At 43.0% G+C, this 21,594-nt stretch overlaps 1 protein-coding gene and 1 long non-coding RNA gene across 5 annotated transcripts in view; both read left to right on the top strand.

The window, feature by feature from the left end:
* The window catches only part of LOC111244712 (protein O-mannosyl-transferase TMTC1-like), a 104,919-nt gene that overhangs the window by 16,690 nt on the left and 66,635 nt on the right, over positions 1-21,594 (top strand). The window lies entirely within an intron of this gene.
* On the top strand, positions 18,023-21,278 carry LOC111244713 (uncharacterized). The gene is made up of 3 exons (XR_002671026.2): positions 18,023-19,147; positions 19,458-19,615; positions 20,152-21,278. It is a non-coding gene; the product is annotated as an uncharacterized LOC111244713 (long non-coding RNA).

The raw sequence follows: 21,594 nt of genomic DNA, 5'->3' as shown, positions 1-21,594 counted from the left end.
CTGCACTTTTCAGTTATCACCTGTTAATAGAATCTCTGCAAAAGTACGCGTATGTCTAATTTGTCCGACCTATTGCGCTTCTAGCATAGAGATCTGTTTTTGGCGGATCTGATGAAGGTGCCCGTTTCGCCTTAGGCGCTGATTAACCTAGCGGTTACCGTTATCGTTACCTAAGCGTGGGTGCCTGTAAGGTAGAATTTCCTAAATTCGACGGGAGTGCTTAGTCGAGTTCAATTTGCTTTACGGAAACAGCGCTTACCGCAGCATTTGATGCATCATTAAGAGCAGATTGATGCGCAGCGATATCGTTATTGTGTTGTTTTTTTCGTTGTTGTCATAGCTCCTATGATTATTAAGAGCAGAGGTTGCATATACAATTCTCGATGCCCTACGTAAGTTACCACATATGGTTATTGACATAGGGCAACGCAACGTATCCAGCTACGAGTCAGCGTTGACAAGTCGTCAACGCGCGGGTTGTAGCCCTGCTACTTTACACTACATGCTGATCGCGAGGTGCATTATTTCCTCTCTGCATATATGCGACCTTTTTGGATGCTTCGCTCTTTGCGTGAATGAACCTGGGCTAAGTCGCATCTACATCCAGTGAGTGATGTCTCTCGTATGGCCGTGATATAATAATCTGGCACAGCTGGTTAGAGAGGAGGTGTTCGATGAAGTGCAAATTTTGTGCGTATCGAAAATTTAGCCAGCAGTCTTCCGTTCTTCGGGGCGGCATAAACACCAGAAATGTTAAAGTCGATAGATAGGATATACGTCCGTTTTTGTTAACCTACATACGTTTTAGGATGACACATTACAGCTTTCTTCACGTTTCTGCAGTTCATGTTGAACGAGCCTGAATGGGTCTTGGGGCAAGCTGGGCGTTGTGAGTACTTTATTGCGAGCGAATGTACGAGTTAAGGCCAACATGAAGCTTCAACACTGAGGCCGGTCCCTTTTCGTGTGTTGGACAACTGGCAAGGCCCTTTGAAAGCACGTTAAGGCGGGAAGCGTTGAGGTAGGCGGTTGGTCAGGGTCTCCCGAGCAAAAAGGATGTGGCAGAAAAGCGTGTTGCTCCTATCGTCGATCGGCCCGACGCCTGCAGGAGAGCGATGGCAACCCTGACGAAGGCACAGAGAGGGGTGCCGCATTCGCCTTTATTGGTCGCAGGGTCGATATGCTTTTAACCGGACAGCTTCGTCAGCATTCTCTTCTGCAAGGCGGGGGGCCCCTGTCCGGTTTCCCAGCCCTCTACTTGCAGGCTTAATTCGAGTCGGCTTGAAGCGCCTTTCTCATAAGGGTGCTTCAATTCCTATCTATTCTCATGAAAAGAGGAATAACTCAAGCTAGCATCACACAGCATACATACATACATACAGCATTCAGGGACCCTATGCTCTGATGCGCGTACACACATAGTGGAGTCCCCCGCATTTGCACTCACGAGCATAAAGGACAAGCATTTTCTATTTGTAATCGTTTGCAGGTTTTCCTTAAGGGTTGTTGGGTACCGTCCTGAAATGGCTGGCCTTGTTGTACTACCCGGGGAACACATACGGGACAGATGAATCAATTATAACAACAGAATGTAAATCTGAAGAAGCAAAAATTGAAATAACTCGCAGACTATTATTTTTGCTGCTGGTCATTACAGTACGTGAGCTTGAAGCCAGCTTGCACTAACGTACTGCTATTTGTTTTTTTAATCTGTCTTCCCATATCCCCTTATTTACCTCTTAGAACTCCACTAGTTATCAGTTATCCGATTTTAGATACGGATACTATAGCGTAACCAAGTCACTGTACAAACGTCGTTACTAAACAAAGTTTCGAATCATTCCTTTTCAAGCTCAAACACCGTCGGATGTAACAATTAGACAAAAGGAATGGATGTCACGTAACCAAATGTGCGATTTTCTTCTTAATATATATATATATATATATATATATATATAAACTGATTGACGATTCGCCGTAACAGTAAATTTGTTAAATTTTTCTATATACTAAGTACAAGTGTAGATAAATGTATATATAACAACTGGCCAATGATAGACTGCTAGCCAAATTGCAAGGGCTTGGCAAACGTCTTCACGTAGTCATTTTTGAATGCTAGTCAGCTGTAGAATCGACAAACAAGCATATCTCAGAAACGATCGGCCCTCTTTTCTAAGTTATAGCACAAAAGGGAAACCTAAAAAAAGTTGTAGTTTATTTTTATCAACTACGATGTACAATGGTAACACGCTTACACATATCTTCTATCTAGTCAGATCAACCCATTCTATTTTTTTGCTGTTTAATCCAATAGGCAAGCAGTGCAAAGCCGCCTTTATTGGTAGTTCCTAGGCCTGAGCTATAACAGGCTAAAATGCTGGTTCAAACACCATCACACACGGTAATATACCCTTTTTTTTTTGTTTTTTTTTATTAGTGGTTTCTCGTAAGCTACTTAACTTGAACTTACCATCGCTAACTGTTGATGTACTAACGAAAATTTGATTCAATTAACACTTATAATATTATGATATGACCTATTCCGCCCCGTACACGAATTCCGGAAAAGAACAATTTGACCTGGTAGAAAAAGAAGTGGAGGCCTGAAGCGTAGGCAGGATAGGACCATGGCGGCAGAAACCTAGCCTAGAAAGAATACCTGTAGTATTATATTAGCTGGTTGAGATTGCCGTGTTATCGGGGCTGCATTGCTTCTGCTGATGGTGCAGCCGCAGCCGTTGCCTCTCTTCTCATTCGACGAGCCCACGCTGGAACCGAAGACCCACGGTGCTTCATTTTCAAAAAGAGAACACGTGTACACACAGTCGCACATACTTGCGCTAACACAGATGCCCACACCCATACAGACTCGGCTATGTGGCTCGCCATGGCCCCGCGCTATCGACTTGAATGGGGCAAGAGTGGCCCTTGGGGCAGTCTGCCGAAGAGAAAAGCGAACATCGAGTTTGTCAGCCCCAGGCAACGCTGCCTCTGCAACCGAGCGGAGCCAGCGAGCGAGCCGTTGCTCGCTCTGTGCTGCCTGCTGGATGGGTGTTGCTGTGTAAATAATTAGCTTTCCCCTAGCTTTCTTCTAAGCCCTTTTCTCGGCTCGGTCGGTAGCTGTCTTGCTAGTATTGAGAGTACTGCTGCTGGCTTCGCTACCACGACGGCCACTACTGCAAAGGGAGCCCAATGAGTCCCAAGGCCCGGAAGCCCACGCAGAAGGTGAAAAGCAAGGCTAGGGCTCTGGAATCAACGCTTGAAACTTGAAGGCTGTTTCACAAAGGGCTAGATCCTCATAAAGAGCGCAGACGCAGGAGCTGGACTTAGCCCATATACTGCTAACTGGGGGCTGACACGCTCTTTAGTGGAAAGGAGGCTTGCACACCTTTTACTGGTCGGTCGGTCACTGTTCCCTATTAGTAAGAGCTAATACTGTGGGTGCTCGAAGGCTTCTCTTGCTGCCTCTCCCTCTCATTAGAAGAAAACTTATCTTTGACTCTCAGGCTGAGTTGCGGGGGCGGATCGAAAATTGTCTCCCTGCAGGACTCTTGACCTGTCGCCCCAAAGGCTGAGCTTGCTCAACGTAAGTACTCCTGTAACAGTTGGCACAGCAAGTGCCGGCACAATAGACACCTTCATCGTTGTCTCTATAGTAGTACATTTTTTTAATTTTATTGAAGAGCGAATATGCGTCACCTTATTTAGCAATCAGCCAATTTACCAAATAGTAGCATGTAACTTTATGGGCGCTCTCATTCGCCCTAGATGGTCCGTACCAGCTTGCTAGTGACGATGTGATTAGCTCGGGGCATACTGTAGGTCTTGGGCTCAATAGCGATAACAACTTGGATGGCAGGAAATCCATTAACTGCAGCTGACCGTGTTGCTCGTTTCTCCAGTGTTAGCCACCTGCAAGTGTAAGGCAAAATAGCGGGCGTATAAATTACATAAAGAAGGCTGTACTTGTCGAATGCTTCCAAGCACATTGTATGGTCAGTACCTTGAAACAACATTTTTGCAAAAAAATATAAATGTAAAAACGATTCGGTTAAGTAATATTGTAATAAAAAAAATCGTAAGCAAACCCATATTTGTTATTCATTGAAAAAAAATATTGCGAGAAGTTTCAAAAATCAGTTTATCCATCACATTTATCCCAAAGAAGATGATAAGTGATTTTAGCTATATCAGCAGATCAGTACTCTCCTAAAACCATTTACTTCTAAGAAAGTACTTCCATGTATACATGTCCTTATTTATTGAAAGTTAAATGTTCTAGTTTTTTTCTAAGTGCTGTGGCTCCCTGAAATTCTAATTTAACAACTTGCCTGCGCAAAATCAGAAAATGTTTAAAATCCTTCAATCTGGAGTGCCGAAATAAATTTTCGACCTTAGATACTACTTTTTTGATAGTACTAGAAATGCGAGTGCTTGGCCTCTTGGCCTTGTAGCCATTCAATTGCCAAGTATGCCTTTCTTCGCCACTGTTGTCATGAGGTAACATCTCTTCCCTTATTGAAGGCGTACTTCCCTCCCTCGTATCTTCATTCTGGTGATACTGTCTCAAAAGAAACAAAGATTTTTTTGTGTGCACATCTAGATTCGAACGCACGATTCAAGCTGAATTGACTGATGGGACCAGCCTCGCTACTGTCTAAACCATCACTACGACGAAGTTTGAAGTTGTCCAACTGCAACAAAGCTCGTGATAACGTGCGAAAATAACGTATTCTCAATACATAATTTATATTAGGACTCGCACATTGCAGATTCGACCGTTTATGAATGACAAGTCCTATTGCGTTTTTGGAAAACAAAACGCTCGAATCAAAGATATACTATCCAATCTGTATTCAGGAAGTGCGTGACTTGTGTATTTAGTTCAAGACAACGATTACCCAAATACTAGAACTGAAACGTCTTCGGATCAACAGCTGAAGACAATCTAAGTGGAAAGCTGTAGCAGGCCTTGATGGGACGAACGACACCGAAATGATTTCGGCCAGGCCGAACTGTGTAAAGTGTTTTGAAAATGTCTGGTTCTTCTCCATAGACCGTTTGCCAAACAGCGAACATCCTTTAATAAGCATGACGTATTGGGAGTCACCGAAAAATACTAAGGTGTCGCTTATGGGAGCCTGACGCATGTATCAAGTACCGAACATATCATGCCGCACCCTAGCTGTATAACGATGAAATCCCTAAGTCTATTGTCTATCTTTAGAACGGTTCAGTTATTTGACCGATCAGATGTTAGTTAGCTCAGTTAAATGCTGTGAATCACACACCCAGCAAGGACCCTGTATTCCCTCTTAAGTTCAAATTCACTCAGCTTCGAGCATTTTGGGAAGATGAATGAAGGCCGACCAGCATTCGCCGAAATATGCTGTGCAGGCTGTATTCAGACCCCTAAAGGTAGAACAGCCCAGAGCATGGAAAAGATGTATCACATAAATGAGGCTAAGGAAGCTGGCAGGACGAAGGACCTGGCCATGATGAGCAAAGTAGGCTGTCGTAATATTTAAACGGGAAAACCCAAAAGCTTTGGAAAGGGTTACTGAGAGTTAGCTTTCGACAAGTAACCGTTTCGGGCTTTCAAACGTCCGCGCTTTGGACCTCGACCGCAGAATTTCGCACCGCATGGTACGAAGTTACGGAGTTTAATTAGCGGTTGAGATGTTTAGTGGCCGCGGGGAAGAACGTGCCTAGACTCTCAGATGCAAAAGTGCAGACGGAAGACCAATATTTAACATGAATGTAATTGGCGATCGCGCCTAGTCGATGACTTTGAAAACCCCTATGTCGTTGTCATAGGCAACGGAGCTAGCTCTCTAGCAAAGCTGCGCGCAGGCCTCGTCTGCTGTACAAGTTTCGCATTCTATCTTATATTTAAGACTGGCAAATCGAAAACTAAACGATTTTGAAGATGATCGCTAGAGTGGTTGGATGTGACATGGTCCCTAGAGAAGCGGCTCTCCTAGATGGCTTGATCGACGCTATGCACTTACGAGCGATGCTTATATTAAGTGCGTAACATAGGCATCGGGATACGTGATGAAACCGTCCAGTTGAATGAATGTATTTCTAAAACCGAATTTTAAAGCTATTGCAAAAGTTTCACTCAGGCTCAGGTGCAATTGTAGATGCTGGTATTGCGCAATAATGAGTTAGCGTGTGCATACCTCTGTAATAAAGTGTTATATATTTCATACCTTAAAAACACTGGTTCATGCATAAGCTCAAGCGTTCGTTATCGGCGACCGTCTTGGCACCGATCAGCAAATAAACGAATGAATAACATTTACAGCCTACACAGATATTGCCAAAGTGCTTGTTATCAGGCCAAAACATGGTAACTTCGTATAATCCAATAATATATTAGTACTGTTCTTTTGAGATCAATGTTTATCTACGAGCTGGACTTGTAATGAGGTATTCCTAAAAAGAACAGCTATTACAATAGTCCACTGAGCAAAATTCAATGGAAGACCCTCTAACAAGTCACTGTCCATCGTCACTTGAGACATCCGTGAGTCGAACTCCCTATGCATCTATTCCATAATCGCAGTCGGCTCCGTGTGATCAGCCAGTAAGCTGAACGTTCAGCGCACGTGGCTCGTAAATACGGCACGAAGGAGACGTGCCGCCTCGACGACGACGAGGAAGAAAAAGCTCAAAGCAGATTAGAGAAGTCAAGTAGCTCTTCGGTTTTATCTGAGACAAGACGAGACAACGAAATACGTCTAGTGCATGCTACAGGTAATAAAGAGTAGTCCCTCTGTAAACAATATATTAATGAACTATCAAATCATCCAAGCACAGTAGAATATGTTGCTTTTCAAGTTACGACAAGTTAGCGATCCTTTAGCATCAATCATTCACCTCGATATTGAACGTTCAAGTTCAAATTTATTTTTATGTAGCCTATTCTTATTCATCTTTTTTTCAATGAAACACACATAGTAGGCCATTTTTTATGATCCGAACGAGTGGCTTTTTTGTACTCATTTATAACAATAACATATACATGAATTAATCATCGAGCATTTGATATTTGCCTGGTGTGGATTTTGCAATCCGTTTCCGCTTAGCAGTATGCGACCCAATTCAGAAAGGAAATGTTTACGGAACATGAGCTGTTTTAGCTCTCATTATTTCTCTCTAGACCGCTCCATCTTTCTATTTACGGCATAAAGGCTCAATTGCTCAAAAGTAATTACGTAACTTTATAATAAAACGTCGAATCTAGTCGGTTCCCTGATATATCTGTTGAGTTATCTTGATGTCATATATCATTGTCTTTATGTAGTTTCTCTTAAGCAAAGCCGCCCAGGCTTGTTTTTGTGTCCCATTTGTATAAAACAACGCATATGTGATAGCGGCACTGTTGACCTGTCAGCGACAGAAATTCACGCTACCATCAGCCCAGCCATCTTAGCTGGTCCCCTTACTTTGCGCTCTTCCGCTTACATTTCGATGTGCTGCTGTTCAGCGCACGAAGACCTGTTTGACATTATCGGTTTCTACGTTGTGGTCCTTCGCTGCGCCCTCCATCAACCGTCACTGTGGCCATCGCCGCCTACGCTTTGGTCACATGGTAGCACCAGCCGTTGACCATCGTTTCCGAATCGCAGAGTTGTCTGAATCGTGCCAACGCTTCACAGTGTAAAATAAGGGAATAAAATTAGTCTGAGTTAATAATGCGGTGAGATCAACAATATTGTCATCAGCCGTAAATAGAAGGGAGTGCACAATGCACGAGCGGCTTTGTGTTGGCCTGATAACAGCGGCCACAAGCGGCAGTTCAATGTCAGCTTTAGCCCTTTTTTTTCTCGGTGTCCCTAGGTCTGACTGTGTCTGTATATGTACTATTGAATACGGTCAGTTGTGAGCCTGTCAACGACTATTATGATACCCAGCAAGCTCTGCGCGAACGTCGCGCCCTTTCTTCAGTCCAGTTGCTTTTCTCCGTTGATAGACGACATGTAATTTGTCATTTGGAGGGCAGCCGGCATTAAAATGTTTCATTTACATCCGTTCCAGTCAGCAAGCTCTGGTAGCAGCTAGGCTATACAATAGCTACATATTAAAGCTTAGCTGCAGTAGCAGTTGAAAACAAAACGAAGTTGGCAGAAAGGGGCGCCAGTATGAGGCGTGCACACCGATACTCGGCAGTCGCCAATGACGATAGTGGCAGCAGGAAGCGGAGCTTCTAGTCAAACCGGTTACTGGTTGGCCAAGGCATTTCCGGGGGCATCTGAAAAAAGGCAGTCGCTAATACGTTTCCACATTTTGTGCTTATTCGCCTCATATAACACATGAACTATAGAAGAAATTATCTTTGGCAAACAACACATATCTTTTAGTAGTCACTACAATAACCAACGAAATTCGAAAATAATACCAGAAATTGCAGTCGCCCATGTATTACGCAATGCGTACATCATAGCGTACCCATATTACAGTATTACAGATGTAAGAAATAAACAAATTGACATTATAGGCCTAGTTGATATTATGGGTTACACACTCTTAAGACGTTTGTAGAATTTTAGAATGACTGTAGATCTTACGATCGAGCTGAAACTTAACTCGACCCAAGTTATTACAGTTTATTCGAATGCAAAGAATTGGAAAGAGAGCGACTTGTTGCGAAAGCGAATTTTCTATAATTCTTGCCTTTTTCCCAAATCATATGCTCTGTCTGCTGCTCCTGAAAGACGCAATCACAGCTTACTTTGATCCAAATACATGTATTAGAACTAAAGACAAAAAGGGACCAGAGCGAGATCAGTACAGCACAGTCTGTAATTAAGGGCACATCCGACCTCAAAGAGAGCACAGACTATACGAGGAGGTGATTTTGATAAGTGTACGTTGTAGGTTCTGCAGACAAGACCGACACGTTTCTACTATAACTACTACCGGCACACCATCAACTCCTTCCTGCAATGGCTCATTTTGCAGATACTCGTTCTTGCCCTCCAGGTCAAATCGGATCAGGTCAAGTCAGGCCAGCCGTTTAGTATTGCTCGTGTCACTGCGCTCATTTGCTATTCGTTCTGCTTCGCTATTTCCATGCCTCCTTGTCCTGGTCTGCGATCCAGCCGGTCTACCACCAGGGGTCGTGATACAGCCTTACGTAGTGAGCATAATTTAATATTAGCAACAGGAGGAGTAGCGAGTATTGAATGAGCCAGGTGCTCCGCCTACGCGCCATCGACGGCTGTTTCTCACCTTTTTCTTCGCTCAGTGCTTCGAGCGCTTTACCCTACCGATGCTGCTCGTAGCAGATAGTGCCTACAAACGGCTTAATGTGTTTGTCCTTTGGTTCTTTGTGTTTTCGTTGTCGTTGCTGCACGCCGCCAATGACGATACCAAGGCGGTGCTGGCGTTTTTTTCTTATCCTGTGTCCTTATAGTGCCGTCGCCCGACTGCTGTTTCCTCCGTCACCGACTTGTTTTCTGTCTCTCTTTGCATACTGTTTTGCATCAGTGACGCCCTAGAGCCAAAAGAGTCAGCGGAGTTATCGGTGCCGAATGGGGTATGCGACGAGCAGGTGGCGTCTTCACCGGCTGCTGACTCGTCGCCGTAGTGCACAACCCCCAAGCGGACAACAAACGCCAGAATATCTGGTAGCTGCAGGTACTGCTGATTCTGCCACTGTTCTTGCCTCTACGAACGCTGCCTTTTATACGTACACATCCGTACGAGCCATAGTGGGAGTGGTACGTTGCACAAGAGGTGGCAAAGAGACGATGACAATGGAGAGGGCCCTTCGCCTTTACTTTTACTCACAGTACTAGCAGGTTTTCTTTCCCAGATCCAATTCTTACCTCTCCCAGAAATGAAAACGGGACACTAGTTTGTCTCTGCTACTAGTGTTGTTGCACCCCCCCCCTCCGCCCCACTCGTAGGTCGAGAGAAGGAGGGCAATGGTAGTCATAGTGCTAGATGAGTCTACTAAAAGCAGTCTACTAAAAAAAAAAAAAAAGCAGCAAAAGTACCAACCAGCAGAAGCAGCGGCGCGGCGCTCACCCCCGGTCGGCGCCCGAGGCACCTTCGAAATCTCTGCGCGAAGTACGTATTCTCCTTGTACACTTGTTTTCTTGATTACCTGTCAGCCCACAAGTCCCATCACCCCAGCATTTCTCCCTTGTTCGCTCTTTCCCTGGTCGTCGTCCTCCAATGTCTTAACCGCCTTTTTGCCTGAGACGCTACTGTCGTGCATCTTTCGACCTGCCTTATCCGCCTTCACTGCCTGGGAGGTTTTTACTTGTGTTTCATGTGAGGCGAGAAGTAAAGTGCCCACGACACACATTTCCAATGTTGTTTCTTGTCCGCCACCCCTTCTCCCATTATAGCTTTTATTCCCTGAGTTCCAAAGACTCTTTCAGTTTTCAAGAGCATCCCTATACTGAGCTTTTGACTACGCGCAAAAGGCGACAAAGATGAGGTGTCGTAACATCTAGTGCAGCGGCAGATACGCTAGCATCCTACGCGTAGGCCACATGATCTGTCTCGCAGGAATGTTTCATTTCGTTAACTTTAATCGTCTAATGGTGTATTTTTTCTATTTTATTGATCCTAGCCAATATGATGCACTATTTGCCCGAATTGTACACATATTTTAAATTTACTCTTGCCATGATCTGTTCAGGTTAATTTTTTGAGGAAGGCGCACCGAGATGGGCATGTTATTTTCTGTGAAAATAAGCCTGGGAACTTCCTTTTCTAATGAGTTATTTTTAAAAAACCTTCTACCTCGATAACATACGTGAATGGTACTTAATAAGCTTTAAAGATAGGAAGAACAGCAGAAATGCCGTTTTCCACCAACGTTTCAACTATACGTTACGTTTACCTCTCAGGAACTGCTGGCTTGTCCCGTAGAAGTAAGGATTTTTAAGCCGTTCTTCTGTCACAATCAAAAGCCTTGCACCACTGTATAGCTTTGCTGCGTTTACTCGCATTTTTAGTGCAGTGGCCCAATTATATCTGAAGCAGGCCCTTTAGCTTCTTGCGGGCAGCGACGACGGCCTTGATTTTCAAAATGTAGTGAGAAGTTTTTCGGGTCAGGTGCGCCTCTGGCTTTATTATAGACAGGGAGGAAATGAGTCGATATAAGTAATTCTAGTTTAATAATCCTCTAGTAAAGCTGGTCTTCTAGCTGTCTGTCAACTGAAGTTTCGGGTACGAGTATTCTGTTATTTCTAGCGAATCTACTATATTAGTTAGCAGGCAACGGCTAGCAGCTAGGCAGGCTGGCACCGTTGTTTACGAGCTAATCAACGCAAGATGCTTGCGTTTTCGTAGTAACAAACTAGAAACGTCGATTAACTTGCCGGAGGAAAAGTGATCAACTTACGTTTATGCTTTTTTTAAGGAAAGCCTTATCTGTTCCGTCTTTCTATTAACACGATTGCCTAATCTAGCGTTAACAGTGTACGCCCACGTCTGTATACGTGGTAACTCATTGAATATTTACCTACCGATATGTTACTTTTTTTAATATTTAACTATTATTATTATTAAATACTCATATATTCCCAGTCTGTTAGTTGACAGAAAAAATTCAATATAACTTAGTTGAACGCCAGTTTTCGATCGATTATGTAAGTTGAGGGAAGTGTTGAACTGATATCAACCGAAAATATTATCTTACTGTATCACTCGAGAAATATCTTCTTGTTAAATAAGTTAAATTGTTCTTTTTTAATAAGCTTTTTACTATCATAAACGATATTTATAAATTCAGTTTCTTGAGAACGACATGCTTCAGTTTCAGAAATTATCGATGAAATTCGGTTGTATAGGGATTACTGAGAAGTCAATGAATATACTCCTTCGGATATATTTATTGATGCCTTTTTACCGAAGTATCCCCTGGAACTTTTAAATCCGAAACTAAATAGGCAGGAAGTAAAAAAAATCGAGCCATTGAACATTGATTATACATAAGACGGGTGTATACCATGTTGAGCACATGGAAACGCGCAGTTTAGAGGATTCACATAGAATCATCCTGTCTAGTTTATATTTATTATTATCATGACCACTTCATTTTTGCCCTTCTAGCAGAACAGGCAGAAGAAAGGCCGGGAAAATCGCTACGATACTGGATATATTTATTATAGTTATAGAACCCGATGGGTTCCCTGATTTACAAATATGAGCGAAGAGCTGAGCTATCAATTGATTGTTGTACGCTTTCCGAGGCTAGAAAAAAAAAAAATTTTTCTACGTATTTACCGAATTATGCCGTTAGTAGTCACGCACCGGCTGTTTGATTGTGACAAACAGACCTGCTTGATGAAGGTCGACCATCATGTCCGACCGTCCTTTGCGCTAGGAGCGATGTTAGATTGACACTGGCAGTTTTTTGATTGAGGTTATGATGACGTTATTATGGTCGTAGTGATTAAATGGAAACTACACGTTTAAGGTTGCTATTTGTCGCTTTTAAGGTTGAAGGTCGTAGATTGATTTCTGCTAGACTAACGGATTACCCTTCGCGAGGCACAAGCACTTGTATCACTTAATCATTATGTTTTACTATTGGCTTAAAAATTGCTAGCTCCCTGAAATTCATCTCGACTTCAGTCAGGGCAATCACCGGAATTTGCGAAGTGTTACTAAAAGCCACGGCGAGTGTTTGTCGTACGAATGCAGTGTAGACAAATAGCTGTGCTGAGTTGCACCGATATCTGTACAAAAGACTACTTAAGAGAAGCAGTGATGGCTTCTAGGTACGAGAAAAGACCATAAGGAGCCTGGCCTTGCTGCCACCTCAGTTGCTATAGGCGTTGTCTTTTGCGCCTTCAGCTTTTTGTTTTGTTCCCAGCTATTGCCTCTGACGGGGGCCATGGCGGCTGTTTCATCCGCTGCTGCTACCGCCGCCGGGGGCTTCCACATCCGGCAACCTCGGAACGCCAAATGTCTTTAGGTTGAGGCTGGTGTAGAGCGAATCTCGACATCGCAAAGATTATAGGTCGTACTACTACCGTTGCGTCTAGCTAGAAGAAATTACAGGGGGTAACCAGCTCCATTACGGCGCTTCAACGTAGGCTATGGAAGGGTGCATCGAACAGTGGCGTTAGGTGCGGCACAAAGGGGTTTGTCAAGTGGCCAAACAAGTGAGTTTCTAAGGCAGGAATTAAGAACAGCGTATTGGCTAGTGACGTCCGAGTACGCTGGAGTTCATATAGGAGGGCCCAAGGAGGATTAGAATAGGACGCGGTGCAAGACAGGACAGCAAACGAGGGGAGAGAGTTAGGTAGGACACGCCGTAACGACGAGAAACGAATGACCAAAGAAACTTGGCAGGCGTTATTGCCAGTCAGAAACAGCTTCTTCGGCTACCAGTCGGGACAGCGGACCGTAACAACTTTGTTTTTGACCTGAAGTCGATAGAGGAGGCAAATGCTGCTGGTTCGAAGTCGGAGAAAGTACAAGACAAATACGCACACACACAAGGAGAGAGAGATGCGCGTACAGCGGGACGTGCCAAGGCAATGACGCTCTGGCGACTCGGAACAATACGAGATGCACTGGCCGTTCTATCAAAGCTGTATTACAAAGCTGCGAAACTATAGACTACATAGAGAGATTGGACTCAGCTTCAAGGTCGACATAAAACAAACCAGGATCAGAGTACTGCCAGTTTAGCTTCGACAGGAAGAAATGGCGATATGTTTGAACAAGTGAACGGGAACCTGATGGGTGTACATCGTCTACGGTATATTTCATAGCTCCAGCGGAACATTACTGATGTATATAAGAAATTGTGTTGAAATCGAACTATAGATGTAAATGCTGTGTGGATTTCATCAATATATTAGAATAAGAATTCGTTTCGAAGAAACGTGTGACGAAGTATTGGCATGGGGTACTACGAAGATAAAAAACCAGACGGATTTATATCGACAGAGAGCGCAGCTTAACCGTGTATTCACGTATTTGAGATTGCTCTAGTTACAAGTGCATGATAATATGTCCCTTAGACTAGTTTACTTTAGAAAATAACTGTATGTGGATCAACGGTTAACTTGAAGTTTCGTCACGTAATACTGATAGATTCAAGTGCTTTCGTATATTTCGTCTAAATTTAGGAGAGGAACAAATTTGTCAGGAAAGCTATACAAATGTGCAACAGCTGCATACGTTTCACATAAACAGTGTTCTGTAAATATATCTCGGAAACAAAAAAGCGCATTTTTAGTATTTATATCATAGTATACTCCTTATATTGCAATGCTTTCGCCTCACAAATAAATAATAGTAGCGAATACCAACAACGACCCAAACAGAGCGAACCAAGGCAATCTCTTTCAAGGATTGAGCGTGTGACAATGTTATTATTTTTTATAAATTTAACCGGCCTTTTCTTCCACGTAAGTCCAACAAATCACACAGATCGCCTTCTTGTACATCTTTAACTCACTTTCATAGGGTGTGAACTGTCTTTTTTATTATTTTATAAAAGAAGTTGGTGGATGAGACTAAAATTGCATAGCACACATTATTGTAAAATGTTGAAAATTTACAGTAATAGACTTATGCTGTTTCGCGCATAGTAGTTCACAGTATATTATCTTTAACTGTCGGCAGAGGTAACCCGTTATATAAACCGATGATTCGTTACCTTTCATAAGATATGAATCCGTTTTTTTTTTTTTTTTATAATCTAGAAACACGTAAAATTTCTTCGATTTTTTTGTGATTCTTCGTAATTATTTGAGAGCAGCTCTCAGTAGCCTGTCAGTAACCGACACCATAACTAAGTGCTGCTAATAAAGTTTATTACAAGAGTCAACTTCTTAAAGGAAGTTTGATTGCAACGTATGAATCATCAAGTGGATCAAAATCTCCAAGCCTAAACGAATTTTCGATAATTGGTTCATAAAAAACTGGGGATATACAATGGGCTTTGTGCAATTTCATATAGGCGGACGAAAAAGCCAAATTGAATACCCTAAAGATCCAACAGTATACGAGAAGACGATCTTGCACCACAAATTGAAATAGTACCAAAGCTGGACCTCTGTATTTGTGAAAACATCAATCTCAACTAAGTAGATCTACGTAAGATCTAAGTAAGAAGATACAATATAAAACCAAGCTTGGAATTTCCGTGGTCAAAACGGAACGCACCGCACTTGAGGGTTGATAATATGATTCGTTCCGTCTCTTAAAATCACTTAGTTAAGCGCTCGAAGAGATCTTGCCAAGCGATCTGGTACTTATCATTTTTGATAGAAACAATTCATTTGATTTAATCAGCGTACCCGAAACGCTATACCCACTCCTTTAGTATATCGTCAATCGGAAGTAGCATAAAAGCACACCGTTAAGTACCATGCCTTATGTACATTCAACAGTTTTGTATTGACTTCTGGAGAATAAACGGCTGGCCTTTACATGAAAGCTTTCCACAATAAAAATTGGTAGCCCAATATACGATTTCGGGACCAGCCACTGTGAAAGTAGAACTGAAAGAGTAGTTTTAAGTAGCTTGAACATACGTATTGACGGTAAGTGTTCCACTTACGGCAAGAGCAGTTATATTCCGAACATTTTGCTAGAAAGATAATAAATTAACGGATTCCGTTAAGGTCTACGCCAGTATTTACTTCTGAACAAGCACAGAACATTCACAATCTGTGTATATTTACAATCTAATATCTGAACGATTATAATTTACGCCGCTTCCATGAGCGGTAGACAAAGTCTGCCCTAACATCTAGGACCCCTGCCACCCCATGCTTTCTGCAATCGTTCAGTGGAATTATGTTAAAACAAATCAACATTTTGTCCACCGGGACATGACTCAACCGTCTTCAAAGATAGCAGTTTGATTAGACTTCATTAAGTATTATATTTAATTTGGTTTTCCTCTGCTCTTGCGTATGGCCCACCTCCTCATTATTTTCACCGCTGCTGTTACATAACATCTCGCCTCTTCCATTCTTGCCTTCTTGTCGTCACCCCCCGCTCCAGAGGATCGTCTCGGTGAGCCAGCTACAATGTACAGCCAATGAGAGACCCACAACAAGTCGAGCTCTGGCAGGGCAACGAGAGTGATTTCGGAAAAGCTGACGACTTATAGTTAGTCTCAGGAATGGCAGACTCTTTTACCCGAATGTAAGTGAGCATCAGCTTCCGAGCCACAGATCAAGGCTGTAGGGCTTCAAAAGGCCAAGGGGTCGCAAGAGCAAATGTGAACGTACTTGTCTGAATCTCCCATGATTGTATGTATGTGTATAAGCGAATTTGTCGGTTGTGTATATCACAGTTAAAGTAATTCGAGAAATTGCATGTGACGTGACAGCACTGACGGGTTCGTCCTCTTTCACGTGAGGAAGGAATAAATACATACACACCCTTACATACATAGGACACAGGGCACAATTCAAGCACGGAGAAGGAACGTAGAACAATGAGACGATGTCGGCAATTTCGAGCAAAGAAGTATGGCGATACATTCTCATAAAGTTAGTAAAAATTCGGATAAGAACTGACACCCCCGAGGGTGAATAGTATCTGGGCCAGCAGAGGCGAGTAAGTTTGAGAGGCAAGCTTTTTCTATATAGAGCATACGTCCTAAATAGAGGACCTCTTGACGGCTCGTTATCATTTTGCAAATCTGGTCCTTTTTACGAAGTACTTTGAGCAATAGGATTTTAAAAACGAATGTTTCTGCGTATTCACCAGAGTCCAGTCAGATAATACATACATAAATTGCAAACACATTCCAATTCTAGTGAAGTGACTGTTAACTTAAGGATCATCACAAAAATCTTAACTTTCAGTAGGCAGGTGATGATGATGTTGCGTCCACAGAAGAGCCAAAGGTTTTGCCAGTTGGCAGGGCCTTGTTAACTTTGAGGCACTACGACATTTATAAAATCGAAGCATTTATCTCATCGAAAATTATCTTATTAAAGGTCACGAATTTTTGTATGCAACAATCCTATCAAGTAACCCGATCTATCATTTCCATCTTTTGTTGCGTAATAGTTTTTGGCTACATATCTTTTCGAATGTATAAGGTACAGAAAAATGATCGTGATAAAATATTCAATCTACCCTCACTTAAATAAAAACACGCTGGATAAAACAAATAACCCAGAGTTAACGATAAATCTATAGTCATTCTTGTTCTATTGTTTAAGGACGGGCTCTTAGTCGAGCCTAGAAAAAATACAATTCGTTACTCCTAGTTTCTGTCATAGGTGACGCCAGAAGCTAATACGAACGTCGGCCATAGTCACGGCCGCCATACCACATGCAGACGCGTAACCTGGTGGTTTACTGGTGCTGCTGCTCTTACGAACGAAACTGCCATTTGCACAATGTATCGTTTGTGCTTATTTTCTGCTCACAATAACAGCCCGGCCATAGCCACTTAAAGTCCCACTCCAACAAGTTGGTTCCGGGCATGAACGCTTTTAGAAGAGAAATTGGCCGGATCTGATGGGTCACTGTGCCAAACAAAGGTAGCTTATTGTGGGTTTTGACCACGCTGCCTATATTCAAACCTGAGCTTCATTTTTGTTAACGTTTACACTAAAAATTGTTATTTGTTTTTGAGCTACTCTAAACCGTTCGGGTTGAAGAAGTGTGATACTCGGACACGCTTCGTCCATCGCGATGAGCGAATATACGCATTCTCTATAGAAGTTAATCAGCCGTGGATTTCGACATATTTTTTAGATTAGAAACCGTATCATGCACACGAACAGGTATGCGAATTTACGACGATTTACGCGAGTAAACCTGTGTAAGAACCTTTTCTCATAGAATATTTAGTCACTAGAATGAACTATCCATACAGTTCAGACAAGCATCGTAGCCACTATACAAATAAATTAAGCTAGAAAAGTACGCAGCAAGCGCCGGAATATTCCTCGTTGTGAGTGCTTGCTCAAGGATTTGTTATTACACGGTTTATGTAGAGCTAAAACGTCTACTTGTGTTGAACAATTACGTTCTTTTAATTACAATGAAATAGAAACAATCAGCGAGACTGCTAGAACTCCTAAAGGTGCTATTTGGTAGTACTATCGTTGACTGACTTCATTTCGTCCGAACTTCGAGTTCCGTTTCCGGAGTTGAGATATGACGATTAGATCGTACTGGCTGGAACCCGCATGTTGATTTGCTATCTTTTTACTTCCCTAGGGCGAATTCCAAAAGTGCCATGAACAGTTGGACCAGCCCTATCTCTCTCATTATATAGTTAAATACCCTAGCGAACTTGCGCTAATCGAGCTTGACAGCCTGGGCCGATTAGCCGACTCGAACCCATCGCTTCCAATAGCAGAAAAACTTGCCCGTACAACTGCTACTACGAGCCGCACTTGTTCTAAGTGGAAACCACTGCTCCGTTTCGACGAACAACCGCCTCGACTACCCCTCACCTCTGGCAACGCTAACTGGTCTTCACTTTAAAACAACTGCCACAGGATCATCCTATTCATTTTCATACACCCCGGCTCCCCTGTAGTAACTTTCGAACCTCTAGATCATTAGAGAATACAACATTATTCTGCGCGTAATTAAGCCCTAACCAGTCGCTGTCGCCTTAGTCGGCAATTGGCTATCGCTAATTCACCGATTTACGTCCGTCAGGCTAGCGTGCGCACACATACGCTCTGTGTCGCTGCTCAGGAATGGTGAGCCACGGTAATATTGGACGCCATCAATCGAAGGGCATGTGTTTATCAATTCTATAGAAGTTGATAGGTAAGGCGTCATGCTAAACAACACAAGTACTGGCCTTGCTACACGGCAAAAGCTGTAACTCTATGTAAGCCACAGGCGAAGTCATGGTTAACTCCAGTGCAATTTGTCGGTTTTTTATGTTTCTCGTATGTAATCGAAACGTATCGAATCTATTCAAATTCACACGGATTGTATTCGGAAGGCAGGTCGACAACGATGTTTCAATCGAGCGGAAATGTCCGATCGAAGGCTTCTGATAGCCTAAACAGTAGGTTGCACGTAGATGTTGTCCCGTGACTACTCATAGGACATAACGTAAAATTGGTGTCAGACTAGCAATAATCCGCCAAGTTCCACAGTTAGCTCTCCCAGCCATCTCGCAGCCATGTAAAGTTGAACGTCGAACGTGCTACGAACAGTGCGTAAACCTTTTGAAGTTACGGTTCAGTGCTGACAAAAATGACTGGTTTATGACAAACGACACCCCATGCCACGTATTAATCGATTTGTTGTGATGCCATATCACGTATTAATCGATCATATTAATAGCAACCCACAATCATTGGCGTGCCCAACTAGCTCTACTTTGGTTGGTCGTATAACAAAATGGATGAGCCGATGTTTGTCTCGCTTCGTACATTTATGTTCATTGAAATCTGCCCTTTATTTAGTTACTTAGGACACATACTTGATCCATTGTATAACTCATAACTTTTGATTATATGCAGTAACTGCAGCACCATTTGAACTTTTCGTCGACCACAAACAGTCATTGAAGATAAATGAAATTTCAAGGACGGTTTTCTATGATTCGCAATTCTGTGCTGAGTCGTAAACGTTTCTCGAACCTGGTTGGCCGAAAATGCCGATATACGGTAACGAATCAGTAAGTATCAAAGGTGTATCTAGCCAATAAACTTATTTGTTTTTAAGTCGCATTGCGTATCGTTACTTAGTTGATAGAACAGAAAATACATTATGCTGACCATAACATGGAACGAACGAAGCCGAGGATACGTACAAAACAGACGTTAATAAATGCACTATATTGTTTAGCGCATAATTTATGGATTGGATTGAGACGGGTTTGCAACCCGCCGATACATGGAGATGTTTTTTTCCCGGAAATATAGCTTACTACATTAGATCTAGCCGGTATTGCGTATGTTGAAGTAATCCACTGGCCTACCGGATCGACGTATTTCGATTGCTGTGTTAGGACTACTGATTTTTTATGGCTCAGTATTCCCCAGAACTACCGGTTCCCACATATCCTGCTCGCTTCCAATCCGTATATAGCATATAGCTATTCCCTAGAACAGAAAAAATATATACGTATATTAGGCTTAACTAGGCGAAGTGATTTAAATTCTGATGTCTATCATTTGTCACGTTCATGCGTTTGATGGATCTTCGGTGCAGGCACCTACCGGGAAAAAGATCAGAAGAACCACGAAGATCATGCTTGACCGTTGTTAATATAGCATGACGGTTCTCTATAGCTACACTATCTAACTCCCCGAGCCCCAATGGCGCTAAACAGTGGTTCAGACGGACGCGCCTCAGATGGCCACAGCCCACTACGGTATAACCAGTCCCAAGGATGGCCAACCCAGCTGACGCCTCCGTGCCATATACCATAAACACATACACTGGCCTGTCATTCACGTAAGGTCCAACTGACCCAACGTAGATACAAATACAGAATTGAGACTTGCTGGCGCCATGGTCACCACAGCTCATCGAAGACGGTGAAAACAGGATATCACGAGATTACTGAGTCTGACTACCGCCTGAATAGTGTCTGCCTCTGAACGCCATGTTGGCTGACCCACGAAACGGCAATTTCATCGTCGTGCACTAACATCAAGAATACAGCGCAGTGCGGGAATGCAAGCTTTTGCCTTTAGCATCGCCCTAACTAACAGTCGGGCTCTGTTCACGCAGTCTCGGCTGTCGGAAATGAATGCGACGCGTATCCCCTATACGTATTCGTCAGTTCCCTACCCCCGCAGGAACCGCACAGGTACCCACTACCAACTACCCTCGAACTGGCCAGCTGCGACAGTCTCTGTCGCACTGATGGTAACGGCAACGCAGGCGACATCACGAACCTACCTCAAGAGAGGACAGCCACTATTAGAACATAAGTGCCATGGCTTTAACGAAGTTTCCGGCAGCAACCACTAACGGCCAACGGCCGTTTTGTAGTTCTGTCTCCACCGCAGATATTGTAACGAGCACGTAACACGATACAACGGTAAATCGGATGTTGTTCAGGGGAACTCACCTAGGAAGCGAATCGTTACCGTTGCCAAATAACGTACTTATTACGGAAGTGACTGTTCAGTTGGCGATAGTGAAGTACAACTGACATAATAAAGAATGCTTGCATAATGGAAATACAAAGGTGACGGTGCCTCGGAGAGCTCCAAGGTGCAAGAATGCAGAACCTTGTAGCTGCCTGAACGTTTCGACTCAATTAAAGAGAACTGAGAGTCCTTGAGAAACTGTACTGGGTCGCGTCGTGAGAGAGTTGGCAGGGGAAATACGGGAAGCGATGATTCCTGAGCTGCAAAACGCTTAAACATAAAAGCAACTACATGTTTGCCTCAACTGAATGTTGTATATTCTTGGCTACTATACACGATCATAAATTTATAGATACTGAAAGATATATTCTGGTTGTATTGAGAGCGAGCTAGGTTGTAGAGCGAGTAGCAGTACTAGTCGCAAAGCAGTGTTTGATGGGGAAGATGCGATCGGCATCGCTGAAAACTAAGCGCCTGGTGTATATATAAATACATATACAGATTTTTCAACATTCGTCTTCCATTTCTCGAACTATGACTGATCTATATATAC

Source organism: Varroa destructor, unplaced genomic scaffold, assembly GCF_002443255.2.
Source record: "Varroa destructor unplaced genomic scaffold, Vdes_3.0 BEIS01000002.1, whole genome shotgun sequence".
Classification (NCBI taxonomy): domain Eukaryota; kingdom Metazoa; phylum Arthropoda; class Arachnida; order Mesostigmata; family Varroidae; genus Varroa; species Varroa destructor.
Note: the sequence above shows the minus strand (reverse complement) of the source record. Positions and strands in the feature narration are given on the sequence as shown.